General features: G+C 48.3%; 1 protein-coding gene across 1 annotated transcript in view; it reads left to right on the top strand.

Moving 5' to 3' along the window:
- LOC142292076 (gametocyte-specific factor 1-like) overlaps window positions 1-20,603 on the top strand; it is a 157,900-nt gene that overhangs the window by 971 nt on the left and 136,326 nt on the right. The gene's annotated exons all lie outside the window — the stretch shown is intronic.

Below are 20,603 nucleotides of genomic sequence, written 5' to 3' on the forward strand. Positions count from 1 at the left end.
ACCCCTAATAATGAAGACTGGCACAAGAAGGGGCATCAAAGTGGGCACTCAGGTGTGTTATTGTAGGGGTTATATGGCTTTGGGCCACTGAGCTCACACTACAATTACATACCTAGTGATGCCCCACGTCCAATTCATGCTACTCCAGCCTGGTCCAAATGGGTTCTGGGCATCAGAACTTGCATCAAAGTGGGCAGAAACCCAATTTTCACAAATTGAATAAGTAACAGGTGTTTTTGAGGGGCTAAATAGGTTTGGGCCACTGATACCTGACCATAAATGCATACCTAGTGATGCTTAAATTCATGTCACTCCAGCTTGGCCCAAATGGGTTCTGGGCATCAAAATGGGCAAATAACAGGTGTTTTTGAGGGGTTAAATGTAGTGAAATCAGTGACCCAAAGCCATTTAAACTTTAAAACACCTGTTACTTATTGAAATCTGTGAAAATTGAGGATTTTCCCACTTTGATGCCAATTCTGATGTCCAGAACCTGTTTGAGGTCCAGAACCTGTTTGGGCCAGGCTGGAGTGACTTGATTTTGATGAGGGGAATCACGAAGTATGTATTTATGGTGATATCAGTGGCCCAAAGCCATTTAACCCCTCAAAAACACCTGTTACTTACATTTGCGGAAAGCCCACTTTGATGCCAGTTCTGATGCCCAGAACCTATTTGGGTCAGGATGGAGTAGCATGAATTGTATGTGGGGCATCACTAGGTATGTAATTGTAGTGAGATCAGTGGCCCAAAGCCATTTAACCCCTTCAATAACATACCTCAGTGCCCACTTAGATGCCAATTTTTGTGCCAGTCTTATATAATTTTTTTTTTAATTGTTTTTAAGTGTGTTCACAACAGGGCACATGACTGCATGGCATTATATACTTGGGATGTTTTATTTTTGTTGATAAATCTGTAAAAAAAAACAAACAAACAAAACCCAGAAAATCAACTTTAGCCCCGAGTAAAAAAACTTCAGCATCGCCTCGTGGGCTCACATTGTGCCTTGCCCCCATATAAATTAACTTCCGCCAAACCTTCTGATATAGGCCGACAATGTAATTGTAATGTATGTGGAGCCTCTGGCCCCTCAGATGGTGTGAGGTGGAGAGAAGGATCCGACATGTTAGACTTAAGCTATATGCCGACAGTGCTTTTTTTTTTTGTTCACAAAAAGCAGGTCTTGGCAGGAAAAAAACCTGCTGAAAATTTTTTTTTTAATTTTGTTTCCATGCTGGTTTGCTTTTTTCATTTTTTTTTTTACATGCTTTAGTTCATGTTGTGTTTTTTTTTTTTTTTTTCGTCATAACAATTGTGGGGTTCAGGGGTGCTGTACCCCGGTGATTACCACTGGGTCTCCAGCTGATCTTACAGGTGGGACTTGGCTGTCACTACCCTGAGTGGTGCTCGCTCTGCTCCCAACAATTTAACCTCCTGAATGCTGCGATCGCAGAAGGCAGGGAGAGGGATCTCTTACTTTTCCCTGGCGATCGGGTTCCTGGAAAGTGATCATGGGGGCCTAATCGCTGCCATAGTAATCCTGGGTCATCACCATGACGACACAGGGTCATCACCATGACGACACAGGCTTACTGAACTACGGATCGCCTCACAGTTCAGGGCACCTACGTCACTGGACCTCCCACCAGCAAAGTCCCGCAGTAAAGACCGCAAGGTGTAGGTGCAGGGAAACCTTGTGACGTTCATGCTGGTGGATCTGTAGGAAACTCCAGTTATCTGCCGGCATGAACGCAATTCACGTTGTGATGTCTCTCAGGTTACCTGCGGTCACACGTGAACGTTCAGCTGTGACAGTCACTAACCTGAGTGATGTTACCGCTAATAGCGTCTCACTCTCTGCCTGCAGTTGCAGCGTTCAGTCATGTTCCATAATCGCATGGTGTAATTTCAGATGTAGTAGTGCTGAAATCGTTGTGGGACCTCGTGTGGATTACGTCGGACCTTCAGGGGTGTTTGTTAATAAAGTGGTAAAAGAGGGTGTTTATTTTTCTTTCAAATAAAGGATTTTTCTGGTGTTTATTTACTTTTACATACAAAAATGCACCATACAATTTATTGTGCAATTTCTCCAGATACCTCATATGTGGTGGAAATCAACTGGTTGGGCGCATGGCAGGGCTCAGAAGGGACGGAGCACCATTTGACTTCAAATTGGCTGAAATCATTAATATACACCATGTTGTATCTGGAAAACCTATGAGGTGCCTAAACAGTGGAGCTTCCCTTCTAGTGACTCAAGGAATTTATCTAGATCAGACCTGGGCAAGGGGTGGGCCGAATCCGGCCCACCCGTCTTAGCTCAGAATTGTAGGAGTGGCCTGATCTATGCCTCAGCCCGCTCTCAAAGCCGGGAGCTCTGTATCCTGCAGTGCAGTGATAAGTAACTGCCACATCTCTGCACTCTGCTGGCCACGCCCCCTCTTGCTGCCAGTCATGCCTCTTTTAGATGTTGGCTACACTTTCTGGATACCTTCCATGGCATCTATGCTACTGGCCATACCCCTTTAGCTGTCGGCCACACCCCACTCTCAATGCTGAACACACACTCCTTGTCCCCTCTCTGCTTTCCTGATTTTGGCCACGCCCCCTCTGCCTGCCTTTTCTACCTAGGAACCTCACATGTGACCTGCTCATCTCCACAGCGGCTACTTCAAAAACGTTTGTTCTGCAGCTGAGGTAATGTGAGCCAGTAGCAGCAGGGAGAGTGCAGTGTGCCTTCAGGTGGGGTGAGTCCCAGCAGTGCCTGCAATAAAAGAAGCAGACACACAGAGAAGGTCCCATAGACACCTGCCATTACTAGGCTAAGTCTTAGGGTATGTGCGCACGTTGCTTTTTACCTGCTTTTTACCTGCTTTTTTGCTGCTTTTTCTTCTGCGCTGTTTAATGCCAAAATGGATGTGTTCTTCTATTCAAGCAAAGTCTATGGGAATTTGGGTTTCTTGTTCACACTATGTTGTTCAAAATGCTGCCTTTTTGAGGCAGAACTTTGGTCAAAAACTCAGCTTTTCAAAGAAGCAACATGTCAATTGTTTTTGCCATTTGGGTTTTGCACTGCAAAGCTGAGTTTTTGACCAAAGTTCTGCCACAAAAAGGCAGCATTTTGAACAACATAGTGTGAACAAGAAACCCAAATTCCCATAGACTTTGCTTGAATAGAAGAACACATCCATTTTGGCATTAAACAGCGCAGAAGAAAAAGCAGCAAAAAAGCAGGTAAAAAGCAACGTGCGCACATACCCTTAGTGGCAGCTATGGGCTTCTGCCATTAACTCCTTATTACCCCAATTGTCACCGCACCAGGGCAATTCGGCCTGAGCTGGGTAGAGTCCCGGGACTGTTGCATCTAATGGATGCGGCATTTCCGGGCGGCTGCTGGCTGATATTTTTAGGCTGGGGGGGCTCCCCATAACGTGGGGCTCCCCATCCTGATAATACCAGCCCTTTGTGACAGCCGCACAGCGCCACGCTGGTGATTGGTGAGTATGAGAGAGGGGGTGAGAGAGACAGAGATACCGACAGAGAGGAATTTACACATATGAGCATGCTCAGTTAAAAAAAAACAAAAAACAGCGCCCATAGGCTTTCATTTTACAACATGCTGGTGACAAAAAAAGTTCCCTTGTGTGTCCTTTCCGGCAGCCGGACAAAGAAATTTTGCCAGATCCGACGCACGCCGGATGAAACGCAACGGCATCAGGCACAACCTGGCGCTAATACAATTCAGTGAGGATAAAAACGCATCCGGCGCCGGATCAGTTTTATCCGGTATTCGCCGGATTGTGCCTGACTGCAAAAAACAGATGTGTAAAAGCAGCCTTAGGCTAAGTGCACACATCCGGTTTTTGCCGTTAGCCAGAATCTGGCGTGTGAGTCCCGCAACGGATCCGGCAAAATTTGTGAAAAACCGGATGCGCTGGCACATTTTTTTTTTTTTTTCCGGATACGGCGCATCCGGTTTTCTGTCCGTTTTTTTGCTGGATCTGTTGTTTTGGTGATTTTTTTTTTTTTTTTTTTTTAACCCTTTTTATATAAAAGTAAACCTATACATATTTGGTGGCTACGAACTTGCAGTGACCAGAGGCATCACACTGACACATCAGTTTTACCATATAGTGAACACAATGAATAAAATATCTCAAAACCAATAGTGCTGTCGCACTTTTTTTTTTGCAATTTTTCTGCATTTGGAATTATTTTGCCGTTTTCCAGTACACTATATGGTAAAACTTATGGTTTCATTTAAAAGTACAGCTCCTTCTGCAAAAATGAGCCCTCACAAGACCATATTGACTGAAAAATAAAAAAGTTACGTCTCTCCGAAGAATAGCGAAAAAAAAGGAAAGTGAAAAATCGGCCAGTCATGAAAGGGTTAAATCCCTTAACCCCCCTTTATTACATATATAACACATATGGCAGGCGGCGGCGGTCGACACACATCAGCTGTTTTCAACAGCTGACATGTGTGCCTGCATGTTGCGAGTGGAATCGCTTCCACTTGCAACATTTAACCCCTTAAATCTCACTGCCAAAGTCTGGCAGCGAGATCTATATGAGCGCGGCCATGATTTTTATTACTGCCGCCCCCACCGGAAGTCACATGAGTGATCACGTGACTTGCGGTGGTTGCTATCGTAGCATAGGGTCATGTGATGACGCCTGCAGCTATGATGTTTCACTTTCGTTTTCCCTCGGCCCGGAGCAGAGGGAAACAGGAAGTGACTTTATCTGCTGTTTACAGCTGTATAGCTGTGATCAGCAGATAGATGAGAGCGATCGGATTGCCGATCGCTATAGTCCCCTAGGGGGACTAGTAAAATAAAAAAAAAAAGTTTTAAAAAAAACAAACCTAAGGCTATGTGCGCACTGGAAAATGGTATTTTCTCAAGAAAATTCCGCAGGCACTGAAAGATTACCGCACCCGCAGTAAAAAACCGCGCAAACCGCACCCGAAAACCGCATGCGGTTTGCTGCGGTTTTACCGCGTTATTGTTCGCGGTATTGCCGTGGTTTTACCACGTGCGGGTTGGTACATGTGCTTTATTGCATTCAATGCAATAAAGCACATTGAAAAAAAAAATAATAATTTCCTTCTGAGATAGATAGATAAAGAGACAGAATAGATAGAGGGATAGATAGATAAGAGGGCAGATCGCTGAATTTCTCACGGTCGGTAGTGAGTTCACATTACCGGCCGTGGGAAATGACCGGTAATTACCTCTGCTGTCTCGCTGTGAGGCTGCATTCATTCAGCGCTGTGTCAGTCGCGGCTGGATGTAAGCAGCGCAGGAGCTGTGGATTACGTCGGAGCTTTGTTTCGGGGGGTTAATAAAAGGGTGAACGAGGCTTATTTGTGTGTTATTTTTTGGACAAGCTTGTGAATTTTTTTTTAACCCCTTAGATACAAGTAAACCTATACATGTTTGGTGTCTACAAACTCGCACTGACCTGAGGCATCACATAGATACCTCAGTTTTACCATATAGTGAACACAGTGAATAAAATATCCCAAAAACTATTGTACGATCACACTTTTTTTTGCAATTTTTCCGCACTTGGAATTTTTTTGCCATTTTCCAGTACACTATATGGTAAAACTTATGGTTTCATTTAAAAGTACAACTCGTCCCGCAAAAAACAAGCCCTTATATGGAAAGATTGATGGAAAAATAAAAAAGTTACGCCTCTCGGAAGAAGGGGAGCAAAAAACAAAAACGGAAAGTGCCCGGGGGCTGAAGGGGTTAAAATGACACACCAAATACAAAGGTTTTGGAACAAGTTTAATCTTTTTTTTTTTAACTTCCCCTGCAATGGAGGAGCTACATAGCTCTTTATTAAAATACAGGGACAATAATAGTACAAAACAAACGTGCCTCAAAAATGGGGACCTCCTGGCTGGCGGATGGCTGGCAGGGTTTCAGTAGTCTGGCAGGGTTGGGCAGCAGGCAGTCATCACAGTGAGGAGGGAGGGCTTTATATAGCTGTGTTGTGCCAGTTTGAGCATGCTCCATTTAAACACCGGATCCGTTCATATATTTTTTGTTTTTTGCCGCATCCCGCTGGATCCGGCGTCCATAGACAGCCATTATACATTAAGTTGCATCGCGCGGGATGCGGTTTTTCTCATGAGACAAAAAACGTCTAGGTCAACATTTTTTTTTTCCAAATAGGAATAACGTTTGGAACACCATTCTAAGTCCGAACTGGGTGCAAAAACCTAAAAAAACATCACTATGGGGAGATAAGGTATGCACACCAGTGACTATGTAAGGGGAATACATGAAATAACAGAAACTGCTGTGTGAATATTGACTTGAAAAATCCAATAGCTATATGTAAGAGTGAATATGTGAAAAATGGAATCTGCATTACTGCCATGAACATATGAATCAAGAGAAATTTAGCTACTGAATTGATCAGTGCAATAGAGCCCCAACACTACGCCAAAGTATTTCTCTACGTTGGGGTCCCTAGCTTGTGTGTGTCCTCTCATGCAGTTAAAAAACCTACCGTGTATGGGAAGCTGAGACCCAGGCTATTTATGCGTATGATATGGATTGGCAATAGGTGTGGTTGGGGAGGGTTCACAACCACACCACGTTATTCCTATTTGTTAGTATTTTTTCGTTTGTGAACCCTCCCCAACCACACCTATTGCCAATCCATATCATACGCATAAATAGCCTGGGTCTCAGCTTCCCATACACGGTAGGTTTTTTAACTGCATGAGAGGACACACACAAGCTAGGGACCCCAACGTAGAGAAATACTTTGGCGTAGTGTTGGGGCTCTATTGCATTGATCAATTCAGTAGCTAAATTTCTCTTGATTCATATGTTCATGGCAGTAATGCAGATTCCATTTTTCACATATTCACTCTTAGGCTATGTTCACACTAGAAAAATGATTTTTCTTAAGAAATTTCTTAAGAAATTTCTTAAGAGTGCACCTGTGTTAAAAAACGCACCAAAAACGCACCTGCGTTTTTGCCGCGTTTTCGGTGCGTTTTTGGTGCGTTTTTACCGCTGGTTGCTCCCTGCGTTATTGTGCCAATTATCTATGGCAAAAAACGCAGTTAGCTGCAGAAAAGAAGTGACATGCTCATTCTTTTTCTTAAGAAAATCTACTGAAAGAATTTTCTTAAGAAAAAAACGCAGTGTGTGCACAGCTAATTTTTTTTGCCATAGGTTTTGCTGGGGAATGTCTGCAGAAAGGTTACAAGAATTTCTCAAGAAATTTCTGCAGCAAAAACGGACCAAAAACGGACCAAAACGCAGGTAAAAAACGCAGTGTGTGAACACAGCCTTACATATAGCTATTGGATTTTTCAAGTCAGTATTCACACAGCAGTTTCTGCTATTTCATGTATTCCCCTTACATAGTCACTGGTGTGCATACCTTATCTCCCCATAGTAACATTTTTTTTTCCGGCCGCCGGATCAGGCACGATCCGGCGCTAATAAGTCTTTGGAGGAAAAACTGGATCCGGTGACAGCTGTCGCTGCATCCGGTTTTTCAGAAATGCGCCGGATTGTGCGTACAGCAAAAAACTGATGTGTAGTGTACATACCCTTGCTGACCTTAGTAATGTCTATGCCACTTTACTGACCTTAGTAATGTGTATGCCCCCCACTGACCTCAGTAATGTGTATGACCCCAGTAATGTTTATGCCCCCATTGACCGCAGTAATTTCTATGCCACTTACTGACCTCCATATTTTCATTGAATCTTTGTATTGTTTAACTTACTATTTGTTTATGAAGGGATAGTATATATACTATATACAGTATTGAGTAGAACTGAGTTAATTATATTAGTCCGGCCCTCTAAAACCATCCCAATTTCTCATGCGGCCCCATGGGAAAATGAATTGCCCACCCCTGATCTAGATGGTTGGTGAGCACCTTGAATCCCCTAGGCGCTTCACGGAATTTTATAGCTTTGAATCGTGAAAATGGGAAAAAAAAATTTATATTTAACCACAATAATGTTTTCACACCAAAGCTTCAGTTTTAATACTCTTTGGCCTTTTGCGCATGCTGTGTTTTTTGCCGTGGTTTTGCTGCATGAATTGCTGCAGAAAATGTTCATAACCTTTCTGCAATCCTTCCCCAGCAAAACCTATGGTAAAAAAAAATGCTGTGCACACTGTATTTTTTTTTTTTTTTTACCCCTAGAGGTTTTGCTGCAGAATTTCTGCAGCAAAAAATGTTCTTGTCAGTTCTTTTCCGCAGGTACCTGTGGTTTTTGCCATAGATAATGGTAAAAAAGGACAGGGAACAACCTGTTGCAAATTCACGGTAAAAACGCGTGCGGTTTTTTTTTTTACCACAGGTGCGGTAATCTTTCAGAGGGTGTGGCATTTTCTTAACAAAATTCATTTTTTCTCTAGTCCCTTCCACGACAGCATAGGAGGTTGTCTCTCCACACCCTAATTGGGACAGGAAGTTCAAGAGGTTTAAAAAGGACCCTCCCACCTCCCACAGCCAGTGTCTTTCCTGTCCCCATGGGGCATGGAGAGGTTTTTGTTTTCTCCTATGCTGTGGTGGCCGGCGAACTACAGTATATATTTTTTTTTTTTTTTTTCCTTTTCTTTTTCCTTCTTCCCCTGTTACCTTAAGCCGGACAGCATCGGTCGGGCCTTCACCGCTCCTCCCTTGCTGTTCCCTCACGCTGTGGGGGACCGCTGCTCCAGCCTTCCGGATCCTCCTGAGGGGTGATGCAGGCTGTTGAGCTCCCCGGCCGGCGTCCTCCCTGAGCCGCCGGCCGCTTCCCGCATGCACGCTGCCGGAGCGATCCGGAAGTGCTCCCGGGGGCGGGACTTCCGGTCTTGCGGACTTCCGGTCGAGCGCTTCCGGTTTGCGGAGGCAGCGTGGAGGCACGCCGACGGTGACACGGCCTGCCCAGGACCGGATGCGGGACGCGGGGAACGTGCACCGTCACTGGGGGGGCAGGCCCTTGTGCATAAGGGCTGCCACGAAGACATCAGATCATGGTAAGCAACCGTGCTCCCTGTCATGTCTTCAGCTGCAGCTGCATCTGCAGAACCCAGTGTGCCCCCTGCTACTGTGAGTATGGAGGGGAATGGTCCCTCGGACATAGGTCTCATCAGATGATTTATGGCTCTATGGTCTGTGTTTTCTAGGAGGACAAGGCCACCAAGAAAACTGACAGAAATGAAAAATCAGAGAAGCCTGAGAAGTCAGAAAAAACTGACAAATCCGATAAGCCTGATAGACCTGACAGAGTGGAAAAAATTAAAAAATGTCCTATCTGTATAAGGAAGCTCCCTGCAGTATGGGATAAAAAGCTTTGCCAGCAATGTACGGACCAGATTATTAGGGCCGAACAACCATCTCTGATAGATGAGTTGCGGTCCATAATGAAACAGGAGATTAGGGCCTCTTTGGCCTCCCTTCCTGTTCCTGACCCTGCTCCTGACCCTGCTCCTGACCCTGCTCCTGACCCTGCTCCTGACCCTGCTCCTGGCCCTGCTCCTGGCCCTGCTCCTGGACCCTCTCCTCCAAAAAAGAGGAGACTCCAGTCGACCCCATCTGATCAGGAGGACGCTGATTCCACCTCTGAGGGTCCTGATGAAGGATTTCCATCTGGGGGGTCTGCCCAGTCCTTTCTATTTCACTCTGAAGAGTTGGGGGATCTTATTGGGGCAGTTAGGAGCACTATGGGTTTAGAAGAAGTGCAGTCTCTTCCTTCAATCCAGGACGAAATGTTTGCTGGCCTGAAGTCAGTCAAACAGTTGGGATTCCCAGTTCATGCCAATGTTTTGGATATTGTCTCTCAGGAATGGGAATTTCCTGAGAGGCGGGTACGGAGTGACCTTAGACGCCGGTTTCCTCTGGAACCTTCGGGACTGCATTGGGAGGTTCCAAGAGTAGACGTTCAGGTGGCTAGGGTAGCTAAGCAAACGGCTCTTCCCTTGAGGATACTTCCCAACTGAAGGATCAGATGGATAGGAAGGTAGAGGGCCTGATGAAGCGGTCCTGGGAGGCATCGTCTTCCTCTATTCAAGCCAACATTGCCTCCACCTGCGTATCCAGGTCCCTAATTAGGTGGTTAGACCAGTTGGAGGCTCATATTTCCCAAGGGACCCCTAGGGAGGAATTACTGGAATCCCTTCCCTTGCTTAGGAAGGCTACCTGTTTTCTGGCAGATACCTCGGTGGAATCTGTCCGCCTGGCAGCCAGGACCTCGGTGCTTTCTAACTCTGCCCGACGTGCCCTCTGGCTTAAGGCCTGGAGCGGAGACTCCACCTCCAAAATGAGGCTTTGTTCACTTCCGTTTAAAGGGGATTTAGTGTTTGGGCCTGCCCTGGATGATATCCTGGACAAGGCGACCGATCGTAAGGCCTTGCCCGATCCTAGACCTAACAGGAAGCGGTCCTTTCGTCCCTCGATGCCTCAGGCCTCCCAGCCCAGAGGGAAAGGGAAGGCTGGCAGGTGGAGCTATCCCAAAGGTAGAGGGAGAAACATCCTCATCCCTCCCCATCAGCAACGTCCTCAGCAGGACAAACAGTGACTCGGCCCGGGTGGGGGGAAGACTCTCAGCGTTTTTTCCCCAGTGGCAGTCCATAACCACTTGCCAATGGGTTCTGAAGATCATCTCGGACGGTCTTCTCATAGAATTTCTTTCCCCCCCTCTTCCGGGTCTCCGAGTCACTGCGCTGGCGTCACCGGGTTCACAGGCTCTGTTGTACACAAAGATTATAGAGCTAGTGCACTCGGGGGTCGTTTCCCCAGTCCCGAGTCAGGAAGAAGGGGTAGTACACTACTCCCGTCTCTTCCTGGTCAAGAAGCCATCCGGCGACGTCCGTATAATTATCAATTTAAAACGTCTAAACCGTCAGGTCAGGTACCGGCGGTTCAAGATGGAGTCGGTAAAATCAGCTATTCCCCTGATAGGTCTACACCATCAGATGGCCTCTATAGATCTGAAAGACGCCTACTTCCATGTACCCGTCCATCCGGGACACAGGCAATACCTCAGGTTTGCGGTGCTTCACGGGGAGGAAGTACTTCATTTCCAATTCAATGTACTTCCCTTCGGGATCTCCTCAGCTCCAAGGATCTTTTCCAAGATCATGGCAGAGGTGGTCGCCTTCATAAGATTGCAGGGTATCTGTCTGGTTCCATATTTGGACGACTTTCTTCTCATGGCTCCATCTGCTCCAACCCTCCGGAGCCATGTGGAAAGGTCTTTGGGAATCCTTCGGTCTCTGGGATGGATTCCCAATCTCAAAAAATCACAGTTAACCCCCTCCTCCACTCGGCAGTTTCTCGGAGTGCTGCTGGACTCCGACAGACAGGCATCTTTTCTCCCAGAAGGCCACAGGATAGCTCTGTTAGCCAAAATATCAAAGCTTCGCAGGCAGGCTCGCCCGACGCTTCGAGCGGCTATGTCAGCTCTGGGTTCCATGACATCCTGTATTCCTTCAGCCAGGTGGGCTCAGGCCCATTCTCGGTGTCTCCAGGATCATATCCTGACACATTGGGACAGACTCCCGTCATCCCTAAACAGAAGGTTTCGCCTCTCGGAGTCCGTCTCCTCATCCCTTCTCTGGTGGCTGAGTCCCGCCAACCTGCGGGTGGGGGTTGCCTGGACTCAGAAACCCCTGGTTACACTGACCACAGATGCCAGCCTACGAGGATGGGGGGCAATGGTGGCAAATTCCCCATTTCAAGGGGTCTGGAGTCCTTACGTCAGCTCCCAATCCTCCAACTACAGGGAGCTCAGGGCAGTCAGGGAAGCCCTCCTTGCGGCTCAGGACCTCGTCCGGGACTCTCACGTCCTGGTATATTCAGACAATGTCACAACAGTGGCACATCTCCGCCATCAGGGCAGTATACGCTCAGGCGCCCTGAAGTCAGTATCCTCCCGAATCTTTCAATGGGCAGAACAATCTCTGCTCTCCCTTTCTGCGGTCCATCTGAAGGGCTCCCTCAATCTTCAGGCGGATTTCCTGAGTCGTCGGGATGTTCATCCAGGGGAATGGAGCCTGGATCAGGCGGTGTTCTGCTCTCTAGTGGCAAGGTGGGGTGCACCAGAGGTGGACCTCTTTGCCTCGGCAGGGAATCGCAAGGTCGCAACATATTTCTCCCTGAACCCAAGGGACGAGGCGTTAGGGGTAGACGCTTTCTGCCACAGTTGGTCCTTTCGCCTCGCTTACGCGTTCCCCCCTCTTCCTCTTCTCGCACGGGCCCTGAGGAAGATCAGAGACGAGGGGGTCCCAACTATACTGGTAGCCCCTCTGGCCCCGGAGGAGTTGGTACAGCCTGGTCATGACGCTAGGAATCGACGGCCCAGTCCTCTTAGGTGCGGACCCCAGCTTACTGTCACAGGGTCCGATTTTCCATCCGGCTCCCCAGAAACTCAACTTGGCTGCCTGGCTTCTGAGACCCGGGCACTGAAGGCCCAAGGACTTTCTGACAAAGTTGTGGCTACGCTACAGAAGAACCGTAAACCTGTGACTAATAGTATATACAACAAAATCTGGAAGAGATTTTCCTCCTGGTGTGGTTCTCGGCCTCCTGACCCTCTTCGGCCTAATATTGCGCAGATTCTGGACTTTCTCCAGAGTGGTTTAGCCTTAGGTCTTAGGCCTAGCACCCTGAAAGTTCAGGTGTCAGCACTCAGTGCAGTCTTTGACACGGCTCTGGCAGATCATCGTTGGATCCGTCTGTTCTTTGTGTCCGCTAGTAGACTCTGTCCACGTCAGAGGGTCCTGACGCCTCGCTGGGATCTCAATGTGGTCCTTACAGGACTGTCTCAGTCTCCGTTTGAACCTCTGTGCTTTTGTAACATTCGTTCCCTTTCTCACAAGACTGCTTTTCTTGTGGCTATTACATCTGCTCGCAGAGTCGGCAAACTTCAGGCTTTGTCTGTTAGGGAACCTTACCTGACCATCAGAGATGACAGCATTGTTTTTCAGCTGGACCCTTCCTTCCTTCCCAAGGTGGTTTCGGATTTTCACCGTTCGCAGTCCATCGTCCTGCCTTCCTTCTGTCAGAATCCTCGGACTCCGGGTGAGGAAGTGTTTCATTCTTTGGATGTCCGTCGGATTGTGTTGCACTACCTAGAGGTTACTGCTTCTTGGCGCCTTGATTCTAACCTGTTCATCCAGCCCTTTGGCCGCAATAAGGGCAAGAAGGTGGCTAAGAGTACCGTCGCCAACTGGATTGTGCGGGCAATTAGAGATGCATACCTCGCTCAGCATCTCTCTCCACCTACTGGATTCACAGCGCACTCCACCAGGGCTACCTCTGCCTCCTGGGCCGAACGGGCAGGGGCCTCCCCTGAGCAGATCTGCAAGGCGGCTACGTGGTCTTCGCTCCATACCTTCACGAAGCATTATCGTCTGGATCTGGATTCCAACAGGGATTTGGCCTTTGGCAGGAAAGTCCTGCAGGCTGTGGTCCCCCCCCCCCCCAGGTATCAATTCTTTGGTATTCCTCCTATGCTGTCGTGGAAGGGACTAGAGAAATAAGAATTATTCTTACCGATAATTCGGTTTCTAGGATCTTCCACGACAGCAGGTAATTCCCTCCCCTATGTATTCATATATTCCTGAATGTGTAGTACTTCTCATATGCTATGGATTCTTTGTAAGACACTGGCTGTGGGAGGTGGGAGGGTCCTTTTTAAACCTCTTGAACTTCCTGTCCCAATTAGGGCGTGGAGAGACAACCTCCTATGCTGTCGTGGAAGGTCCTAGAAACCGAATTATCGGTAAGAATAATTCTTATTTTTTTTTTTTTTTAGTGTGCACAGGGCCTTAGGACATATTGGACCTAACTATTTGCTGTGCAATTTCTCTTGAGTAAGCCAATACCCCATATGTGGTCAAGAACTACTTTTGAGGAACAATGCAAAGTGAAGAAAGGAAGGAATGCCATATTTGAGATCAGATTTAGTTGGAATGGTTTGCGGGTGCCATGTCACATTGGAAACACCCATGCTGTGCCAGAACAGCAGAAGTTCCCCACAAATGACCCCATTTTGCAAATTTCACCCATCAATGAATTCATCAAGCGGTGCAGTGAGCATATTGACACTAAGGCTATGTGCGCACGTTGCGTATTTGCATGCAGTTACGCTGCGATCTGCACCGCAGCGTAACTGCATGCGTCCTGCGTCCCCAGCATAATCTATGAAGATTATGCAGGAGACGTGTGCACGTGGCGTATTAGAGCGCACGCTTCGGCTGGTGCCCGAAGCGCGAGTTCTAAGAAGTGACATGTCACTTCTTTCCTGCGCTCTGCCTGCAGCGCCTGCTCTGTCTATGGGAGGGGCTGCACTCAGAGCGCATGAAATCGCCTTTTTTTTCCATTACGGACTCTCTGCAGCGATTTGAAGCGCACGCGTGCTGTTCAAATCGCTGCAGAAATTTCTGCAGGGATAAACGCTACTTGCGCACATAGCCTAAAGGTGTGTCACAGAATGGTATATTATTGGGCAGTGAACAAAAACATAATAAATTTTTACCACTACAATATTTTAACCCCAGATTTTCAACTTGCACAATAGGAATAGGTTAAATAGCGTTACACAATTTCTCCTGAACGTCCCAATACGCCACATGTGATTGTACAGTACTCTTTGGCTACACTGCAGGGCACGGGAGGGAAGGAGCGCCATTTGATTTTTGTAGCACAGATTTTTCTAGAATAGTTAATGGATTCCATTTGCAGAGACCCTAAGTGCCAGAACAGAAACATGATGACAGTTTAGAAATAACGCCCCTCTGCAAATTCGTCTTTGGTGTAGTGACTATTTAGTCTCCGGAAAACACCCATGGTTCTAAACGCAGTGACTTGCAAAATTAAAAGCTGCAAATAACACACACACACATATATATATATATATATATATATATATATATATATATATATAATATATACACACACACACACACATATATATACACACACACACCCCACCACCCACCACGGAGCTTTTGTGCTACTAGTAATGTAGCAGCTCCCTATATTTCTGTTAACAGGTGACTGGCCTGAGTGGGGACTTGTGTTTTTGGGGGTTGAATTGAATGCTATTTTGCGACTTTAGTACAGAACATTTTGGATCAGTTTACATTTATCTTGTGCTCTGTGCTGAGCACTTACATCAGGGTTTCCATTTACATCTCCGCAATATGTGATTCAGTTGAAACTTGTGACAAATTTATTCATTAATTAGGCAGCAAAGTTACTCTGGATTCTGTTTGGCTTCTGTTCAGCGGTGTTCATCTTTTCAAAGGTGAATGAAACTGTTGATGACCACACTTTGTACACGCCGAAAAAGAGATGTAGAAAGATGGATTGCGCTGGACCACAGGCCAGACATGAGGTCAAAGTGACTCCCTCGGCCTCATACTCATTACAGTGAATTTTCCTTTGGGAATTTTGTCTGAATCATGTTTTTCAGAGATTTAGGGTATGTGCCCACGGTCCGTCTTTTCCAGTGAAGCGAGTGTTCTCTGCAGGAGACTGCAGCTGCCCGTGCTCACACTCTGTGTATGAGGCGCTGTGGACACTTGCTCTATTTTCCCCGAAGAGAACACTCGAGCCTCCGCAAGCATATATTGACATGCTGCGGCTAAGGAAGCTGTACCACATCTCAGTTTACATTGCGGAGAAAAGAAACCCAGTGGGCATGGGCTTTCTATAAATCCCATCCACTGTGCTTGTGCAAAACGCAGCTATTCCTGATTGTGGGCACATGCCGTTACATGTAATCCCTGGTGTTAGCTCTCAGCGTTGAGTGCAGGATAAATCTGAGCCTCCCTATACTGCGATCTTTGGGAGAAAAAATGAACAAATAGCGGCCTTATTTTTTACGCAGTACACTGTGCGACATAAGGGATTAGACTGCTTTATTCCACTGCTCAGTACGATTACAGCGATACCAGATTAATACAGTTTTTTGGGATTTCTTTTTTTGGTGGGGAGGACGGATGGTTTGGCTACTACTGGTATCATACTACACTTTTTAATATAAATTATATATATATATATATATATATATATATATATATATAAAATGTTTCTTTTCTCGCCTTTTCATTGGGGGACACAGACAGTGGGTATTATGATGTCTCCAGGGAGGCGTGACACTAGATTTGCAAAAGTGTTAGCTTCTCCCCCCACAGCATATACCCTAGCTAGGCAGGAAACTAGCTCAGTTTTTTCTAGTGTCAGCAGGGAGGCTGACATGTCTGGCCTTGCCCTACCAGGTGCCTTGGGCCAGCTTATTTTGTTTTTATTTTTACTTTTTATTTTGTTTTCTTTTTCTTATTCATTCTATTTTTGATAGGGGAAATACCAGGGTGCCTTACCACCCTGTTCCCCCCCGTGTACGGGCAGAGGAAACCTGGCGTGCACAAGCCGTCAGTCTTCCCTCGCGCCCAAGTGGTCGGGTCTGTGTACCCCTCCAGGCTCCCTGGAAGCACCTCACACCAAGGTAGCTCCAGAGGGCTGAGCAGAGCCGAGGACCTGCTTCAGCCTTGAGCCAAAGATGTGTCCCTGAGATCCGACGCATCTTCAGACGGAGCCAGGAGCAGGTAGGGAGACGACGAATCATCTGTCCCCTGCATCCAAACCGCCGCCTGGAAAGGCGCTGGTGGGCCGATGAAGGCCGTGATAGCGGGGAGCATCATTAATTTAGCCTCCGGCTTCGGCCTGCATTCTAGCAACGCCCCCTCTCACTGCTCTGGAAGCCGCTCCCTCACTCAGGGGCAGCTCCTTTCCGATTGGTCTCAGGGCTGGGACTAAGCGTGACTGCCAATCAGCCTCCGGGGGCTGTCTCTCTCCTCCATGCTGCCAGGAACACTGGACGCCATTTTCCATGTGGGGAGCAGACTCGGGTGAGATCGCCTCCTTGGCTCTGCACTTCTGCAGCACTATATACCGCTCTGCTCAGCGGTATATCGCTGTCTCGCTAGCGGTGTATATCAGCTATTAGCGGTATATACTGGCTCTTGCCTGCAGGTATATGCCGGCTGTTTGACAGTATATGCCATTTTGCTACGGTATATATCGGCTCTGCATAGCAGTCACTTTATAATACTACTAGTGGCTCCTCACTCATATAACTCTACCCCTTTCTTCAGCGCTCTATTGGGAGACCCAGACGATTGGGGTATAGCTACTGCCTCCGGAGGCCACACAAAGCACTACACCAAAAAAGTGCAAGGCCCCTCCCCTTCTGGCTATACCCCCCCGTGGTATCACGGGTTCTCCAGTTTTCAAGCTTTGTGCGAAGGAGGTCAGACATCCATACATAGCTCCACAGATTTTAGTCAGCAGTAGCTGCTGACTATTTCGGATGGAAGAAAAGAGGGCCCATATAGGGCCCCCAGCATGCTCCCTTCTCACCCGTGGATGGTGTTGTAAGGTTGAGGTACCTATTGCTGGTACAGAGGCTGGAGCCCCACATGCTGCTTTCCTTCCACATCCCCTTGTAGGGCTCTGTGGAAGTGGGATCCTGCCGGCCTCTAAGCTCTGACGCCGGGCTCCATCCACAGACCCAGTTGAACCTGATGGATATGGAGCAGGAGTACAATCAGGGACAAGGCCCTGCATCATACAGGTACTCTGTGTCCCCGGCAGGCACAGACACACTCCGGGCTGGCTGGGTGTTGTAGTGCGCCGGGGACCGTAACGTTGGAGTTAGTGTTCCTACAGTTTACTGGGGGACTTTGTGTTGTGGGAACGCAGCGCCGACCCCCACTGGACCGGGCGGCGCTGCTGTGACTTGTGGTGCGCCGGGGACACGCCGACCGCGCTTTTACGGCGGCGGCGTTTATAAATCCAGTCCCCGGCTTTTGCGGCCTAGCTCCGCTTCGTTCCCGCCCCCACCCTGTCAATCAGGGTAGGGGAGAGACGCTGTTTCGCAGCAGCGACGAGGGCTGGAGCCTGATTTACATGCTCCAGCCCTCTCACTAGGCACAGAGGGAAGCAGGCTTCCCGCTCTTAGTCAGGAACGCCCAGGGCCCGCCCTCCTCCCTCTCCTAGGACGCCGGCAGCCATTACATGCAGTCTGGCTGGAGGAAGGACGCAGGCTCTGGGAGACCTGGACTGGGGGGGCTTTTTGGCGACCACACACCCGCTCTTAAGCGGGCGGTAAGCGGCATTTCAGTGCTGGCCCCTCTAGTGCCTCACTGTGTATTGGTGTACTGTCTACCAGATATATAGATATATTTATTTCTTGCACTGTGAGGTCGCTTCCTGGCTGGATACCCAGATCGCTCTGAGGAAGCAGCAACATGTCATCCACAAAACGCAAGGCTGCCAAGGCAAGGGCTGTGTACACTGCGTGTGCTGCATGTGGGGCTGCTCTACCAGCAGGCTCCGATGACCACCATTGTGTGCAATGCTCCGATCCGGTGCTGCTTCGCCAGCCGGAGTCCGGAGAGGTAGTGTCCCAGGCTGAGACGCTTGTAAGTTCTGCCCCGGCGCCAGGGACAGACTTTGCAGTTTTTGCTGATAGAATGTCTGTGACTATGGCAAAAATCCTTGAAACTTTGCAATCCATGTCTGGGGCTCAGTTTTTGGACTCGGCGAGGTCTCTGTCCTCTGGCCCCCCTCAGCTGGATCCAATCCAGACTACAAGGGGGTCCCCGGCTTCACAAGCTGAGGATTATGACTCAGATGATAGCCCCAGCCACCCTAAGCGGGCTCGCTGGGAAAGACCCTCAACGTCATCACACTGCTCAGGGTCTCAGCGCAATCAGTCTCCCTGTGAGGTGTCTGAAGAGAGTGATCAGGAATCCACTCCTGGAACCCCTCTCAACCTGGATACCCCTGATGGGGACGCCATGGTAAACGACCTCATCTCAGCCATCAATAGGCTGTTAGATATTTCTCCCCCAGCCCCTTCAGCAGAAGAGGCAGCTGCAGAGCAGGAGAAGTTTCGTTTCCTCTATCCCAGGCGTAAATTGAGTGCTTTGTTGGATCACTCTGACTTCAGAGAATCAATCCAGAAACACGACGCTCACCCAGAAAGACGTTTCTCTAAACGTTCTAGGGATACACGTTATCCTTTCCCCCCTGATGTGGTCAAGCGCTGGACCCAGTGTCCAAAGGTAGACCCCCCGATTTCCAAACTTGCAGCTAGATCCATAGTTGCAGTGGAGGATGGCGCTTCAGTTAAGGATGCCAATGACAGACAGATGGACCTTTGGTTAAAATCTGTCTATGAAGCTATCGGCGCGTCGTTTGCTCCGGCATTCGCAGCCGTATGGGCTCTCCAGGCTATTTCAGCTGGTTTAGCAAAAGTGGATGCTATCATACATCCAGCAGTGCCACAAGTGGCGTCCCTTACCTCGCAGATGTCTGCGTTTGCGTCTTACGCTATCAATGCGGTCCTAGAATCTACCAGCCGCACCTCCATGGCGTCCGCCAATTCGGTAGTTTTGCGCAGAGCCTTGTGGTTAAAGGACTGGAAGGCAGATGCTGGTTCCAAAAAATGTTTAACCAGCTTGCCTTTATCTAGAGATAGACTGTTTGGCGAGCCATTGGCTGACATCATTAAGCAGTCCAAGGGTAAAGACTCTTCTTTACCCCAGCCCAGAACAAGCAAACCTCATCAGAAAAAGTGGCAGCAGAGGTTTCAGTCCTTTCGAGGTTCGGGCAAGACACCATTTACCTCGTCCAAAGGGTCTCAGAGGACGCAAAGAAACTCAGATTCCTGGCGGGCTCACGCACGCCCCAAGAAAGCAAATGGAGGAACCACTTCCAAAGCGGCTACCTCATGACTTCCAGCCCCCTCCCGCCGAATCTCCGGTCGGGGGCAGGCTCTCCCGTTTTTGCGACATTTGGCTGTCACAGGTCAAGGACCGGTGGGTGACAGACATTTTGTCTCGCGGGTACAGAATCGAGTTCAGTTCTCGTCCTCCAGCCCGATTCTTCAGAACCTCCCCACATCCAGACCGAGCAGATGCTCTGCGGCAGGCGGTGGACTCCCTAAGAGCGGAAGGAGTAGTGATCCCTGTCCCTCCTCAGGAACAGGGTCGAGGGTTTTACTCCAATCTCTTTGTGGTTCCAAAAAAGGACGGCTCATTCCGTCCTGTCCTGGACCTAAAACTGCTCAACAAACATGTGCACGCCAGGCGGTTCCGGATGGAAACCCTACGATCTGTCATTGCCTCAATGTCTCGAGGAGACTTCCTTGCCTCAATAGACATCAAAGATGCTTATCTCCACGTGCCAATTGCTACAGAACATCAACGTTTTCTACGTTTTGTGATAGGAGACGACCATCTTCAGTTTGTAGCTCTGCCATTCGGTCTGGCGACAGCCCCACGGGTCTTCACCAAGGTCATGGCGGCAGTGGTAGCAGTCTTGCACTCTCAGGGACACTCGGTGATCCTTTACCTAGACGATCTACTGGTCAAGGCACCCTCTCAAGAGGCATGCCAACTCAGCCTGAATGCTACGCTGGAGACTCTACAGTCTTTCGGATGGATCATCAACTTTCCAAAGTCGATCCTGTCACCGACCCAATCACTCACGTATCTTGGCATGGAGTTCCATACTCTAGCAGCGATAGTGAAGCTTCCGCTGAACAA

Source organism: Anomaloglossus baeobatrachus, chromosome 2 (genome assembly GCF_048569485.1).
Source record: "Anomaloglossus baeobatrachus isolate aAnoBae1 chromosome 2, aAnoBae1.hap1, whole genome shotgun sequence".
Lineage (NCBI taxonomy): Eukaryota > Metazoa > Chordata > Amphibia > Anura > Aromobatidae > Anomaloglossus > Anomaloglossus baeobatrachus.